The following is a 5,000-nucleotide window of genomic DNA, read 5'->3' on the forward strand; positions in this document are numbered from 1 at the left end:
AAAATTGAAAAGCAAAACAAATAAACACACACATATTTCGCACACATTAACAATATGACCATATAAACATATATTTATCCAAAGATATAAACGTATGTACATGTATATATGTCTACGCATACACATACTAACTTATACGAAGACAGACATCTACATACATACATACATACATACATACATACATACATACACACACTTATAACATTTTTCGTTTTCTAATTATGATTGGATTGTCGCTATAAATGTACCTGCCCGGAGAATTAATAGTGCGCTTATTTACTATGCCTCCCCACGGGACAGAGTTAGACACCAGGTTCGTTTTTTAACGTGCAGAAAAGGTACAAAAATAAAAATTGTCTCAGTTGTGAAGGACTGATCCTCCGCCGAAAGAGAACAAGAAATGGAAGTGCAGCATCTGAAGAAAAGATACTACACGTTGATCTTGACCCAAAATGCTCTTAATTCAAATAGACATCACAAAAAGCTAAGTAATTAAAGGTTTATTAATCACCAATCGCAACTTTCATGACCTAGCATTTTTGGAGTCCAGTAAAAAGGAAAAGTCCAAGACAACTTCAATCAATGCCAGGATGAGTAAAAAAAAAAAAAAAAAAAAAAGGGCCGGCGTGTTGTTTCGGAGTTTGTGTGTGTGTGTTTTTTTAAACAAGTGGCACAACTAGGGCTTGTGAGTCAAGTCTACGCTACTATTTAATCCAATACTCGAAAGAGGTTATAGGTATTCATGGCTTTCTTCATGTTGATTCGTAAAAAGATATAATAATCCTGACTGAACTCGAACCGGGCATGCAACGTTCACAGTTGATGCTTATAAGTCGGCACTTCCAAAAAAATAAATAAAAAAATAAACATACAAACACATTACCTTTTGGCCAAGATCAAAGTGTAGTATATGTTCTGATACTGCACTTCCCCTTTTCCGACCTCGATCATCCAGAGTGCCCCTTTTTGGAGAGGTGGATTTCCCCTCATTAAAAACTGACCTTGTGTCTGACTCTGCCTTCATGTGAAGGCAAGTAAACGCACATAAAAAAAAAACAATATTTCAAAAAGACAGCAGAAAAATCTTCCGATTCACAGATATAAGCGATTTACTTCTGATATCTTTACGGAATAAACATTAATTTTGAACACTATCAGGTTGAGAAATGGCGTGTATTAAGTTTTGAACGCTGCGTGTGTCAAAGTAAAAATACGCGGTGCCTATAATAGTTTTCCAGACATTTTTTTTTTTTTTGTACAGGCTTTAAAATCGTCGTAGACACTTGAAAATTTAGTATATCATTGCAATGCATGTTATGAGAAGGTTGAGCAATTTTTATGATTACAGGTTCAAACCAACAGTAAAAATTGGAACACCCCTACTAAAGACTGCAATCTATCTATATAAAAGCCAAGTACGTCCTAGGATGTAATACTGCTGCCATATCTGGGCAGAAGCTGCTAAAAACAGCCTATCCTGCCTTGACAGAGTACAAAATAAACTTCGTGGCTTAGTGGGGGGGTGCCCTTTTCTCTTCGCTGCAACCTCTCTCCCACAGAAGAGGCGTTGCAAGCCTATCTTTTATCGTTATTTCCATGGCAGGTGCTCGTCTGAACTCCAATCTCTGGTCCCCCCCTCGCCAATCTTTTACGAAAAACACCCGTCTAGCTGAATCCACTGTCAAAAAATTTCGCCACTCTTTATCTGTGCCTAAATCAAAACGTAGATTCCATGAACAAATCTTCTTTCTTAGAACTGCACTCCTGTGGAGCTCTGTTCCGTCTGCCTGCTCCCCACCTGACTACAACCTGGATGTCTTCAAGTCCAACGTTAACAAATTCCTGATGAACCGCCCCCTTAAGTAGACACCTTATTAAATCTCCATGCTAGCGTACTGTACTTACAATAACCCTTATCCCTGAGTGGCTTCCGGACCTTGATAAGTGGTGACCACCTTGTAAGAAAAAACGGTGAGGGCACGTTAGAAGAACGATATGCTATCAAATTCTGATTTCCACTTGGAAAATACAATAGATACGTATGGAATGCTTCAGACTGCTTTTGGACCATCTTGTATAAATCGAGTAGCAGTTTTGAGTGGCGTAAGAGACAAGATCACTTATTTTATTTTAAAATTTAAACAACGCTTATATCACGGAGAACGCAATCTTATCAATTTCAAACCACGCGCGCCAAGCGTCATCCAGTAGACATTAAAAATATATCCCCGTTGAAAAGAAAAAAAAAACAAAAACAAAAAAAAACACACGGATTTTTTTTTTTACTAGTAAATATTTTCTGTTAATAACAAATTAGCTCAGAAAAATGTTCCGAAAAAGGCGTATGACGGCGAAATCATAAATAATCTGAAGTAAATGTTTGCGTTGTAATTTGCCTGCAAATAGCTATTTTATTTTAAAATTTAATCAACGTTTATAACACGGAGAACACAGCCTTAATTATATATATATATATATATATATATATATATATATATATATATATATACACTTGTGCCCGATATTATTCATACCCCCCTTGAAAATTGAGTTTATTAGGTGTAACTTTTGTAAGAATTTATTGTTTACGTCCATATTGATACATATTCTTAATAAACCTCTTCTGATCATTTTCGTCATTTTAAAATCTCGGGATACTTGTAATAAAAGAAATATACAGCTATTTATAAAATCTGCAATGTTCAAAAATAATCATACCCCCTTATTTTTTCAGTATTAATCGAGTTTCTGACTGTTTGTTTTCTGTTTGATTCTTATTTTGAATTCTTTTATACAACCTTTGATTAATTTCATTTCGTTTTTTGCATTTTTCAGAAATTAAAATGATATCAACTGAAAACCAATAAAAAGAATAAAAATTATTAGAATGGGGAAGAAAAAAAGAGCTTAGTAATGATCTTATGACTAAAATTGTGAATTCACATAAGGATGGTTTAGGTTACAAGTCAATTTCCAAGAAATTTGAGGTCCCTACAGCAACAGTACAGAGCATCATCAAAAAATTCCAGAGCCACCACACAACAAACAACTTGATTGGTAGAGGAAGGAAAAGGAAACTGTCTGCTAGAGCCACCAGGAATATTGTAAGAAGTGTTAATGCAAATCCAACCACCACTAATAAGGACATTTTAGAAAATCTGGAGTCTTCTGGCATAAAAATATCAAGGCAAACATTGCAAAGGACTCTGCATGAAAATGGTCTGAAAGGAAGAAGACCAAGAAGGACTCCATTGCACACCGGAAAACACCTTGCAGCACATCTAAAGTTTGCTAGGACCCATGTGAATTCTCCAGAGTCCGTTTTCTCAAGTATTTTGTGGACTGACGAAACAAAAATTGAATTGTTTGGCCATATGGATGCTTCTTACGTTTGGAGGAAGAAAGGAGAAGCTTACAACCCAAAGAACACCATACCCACGGTGAAACATGGTGGTGGTAGCCTAATGTTTTGGGGCTCCTTTTCGGCTAGTGGTCCAGGTAGTTTGGTCAAGATAGATGGAACCATGAAGAAGGAGCAATATTTTGAGATACTCCAGAAAAACATTAGACAGGATGCGGAGAAGCTCCATTTAGGACCAAACTGGGTCCTTCAACAGGATAATAATCCAAAACATACTGCCAAAATAGTCAAGAAATGGTTTGAGGATAATCAAATTAATGTTTTGGAATGGCCTAGCCAGAGTCCCGACCTGAACCCTATCGAAAACCTCTGGCACATATTGAAAACTGAGGTTAAAAAGCGGAAACCTAGAAATTTGAGGGATTTGGAGTACTACTGCATTGAAGAATGGTCAAAAATCAGTGTTGATGCTTGTAAAAACCTTGTTGATAAATATCCCAAACGGTTACAGGCAGTTATTAAGAATAAAGGGCATGCTATTGACTATTAGTAAGAGAGGTATGAATAATTTTGAACTAGTGCCATTATTGTTTTTCTTTGTATAATGTTTCAAACTATCATAATTTATTTATTTGTTGAGTTTAAATTAAATGCTTATGCTTGATTTATTGTTTGAAATCCCTTTAATATTGTCTACCTTCTGGTTTGAGCAATATTCTTATAGAAATCTCAAAGATCCGAGGGGTATGAATAATATCGGGCACAAGTGTATATATATACCCTTCACATACACTTTTTCATGATAAAGCTAGAACCCAGAATTAGAATGTCATTGACGAGATGCAGTAAATCGAAACCCGCTTTGGGTCTGGCGTTGTCCGTTGTAGATGCAATTGCCCGATTCCATCTAATTCTGGGTTTTAGCTTTATCATGAAAAAGTGTATGTGAACGGGTATTTATATATATATATATATATATATATATATATATATATATATATATATAATCTCCTCTTAATGCCTACTATGTGTGTGTGTGTGTGAGAGATATTAGATCACCCCGAAAACATTTTTAAAAATAAATGCTTAAATTCCAACAATATTTCTCGCGATTAACGATAGCCGGATGGATTGCTAATGAAGCCAGAGATGTCGTCTGTTGCCGGGTTCGAATCTATTGACTGGTGTTAATCGTGACGCCCTGCACTGACGATTCCCGAAAGGATGAAATATTAGTGTCAGTAGGTATTTAATAATTATTATAGTAAATAAAAATTATATCTATATATCTATAAAAGTGAACGTGTCTGCCTGTCTGTCTGTGTACATTTCCCTACGCAATAACTGTCAATTTTTTGTCTATAGACTCAAATTTTGAAATACCGGGTACTGAGATTTGGGAAAATCGATCTGACGGGTGTCAGCCAGAAATTTGGCTGTTAAGAGGTCAAATTTCAACGATTTGACCTTTAAGAACTCTACCAAACTCCTCCGACAATTTTGGGTCTAGACACTTGAAATTTTAGATATAGGTTCCTTGAACATGGATCTAACTTAAAGTGATTTGAGCCCGAAACAATAAATTTTAAGGGGTCATAATAGGGGTCAAAGTTTTTTAAAAAAAAACATTTTTTTTTGT

General features: G+C 35.5%; 1 protein-coding gene across 8 annotated transcripts in view; it reads right to left on the minus strand.

The window, feature by feature from the left end:
* LOC145266927 (fibroblast growth factor 18-like) overlaps positions 1-5,000 on the minus strand; it is a 789,681-nt gene that overhangs the window by 205,457 nt on the left and 579,224 nt on the right. The gene's annotated exons all lie outside the window — the stretch shown is intronic.

Source organism: Euprymna scolopes, chromosome 42, assembly GCF_053919585.1.
Source record: "Euprymna scolopes isolate OS-2025 chromosome 42, ASM5391958v1, whole genome shotgun sequence".
Taxonomy (NCBI): Eukaryota; Metazoa; Mollusca; class Cephalopoda; order Sepiida; family Sepiolidae; genus Euprymna; species Euprymna scolopes.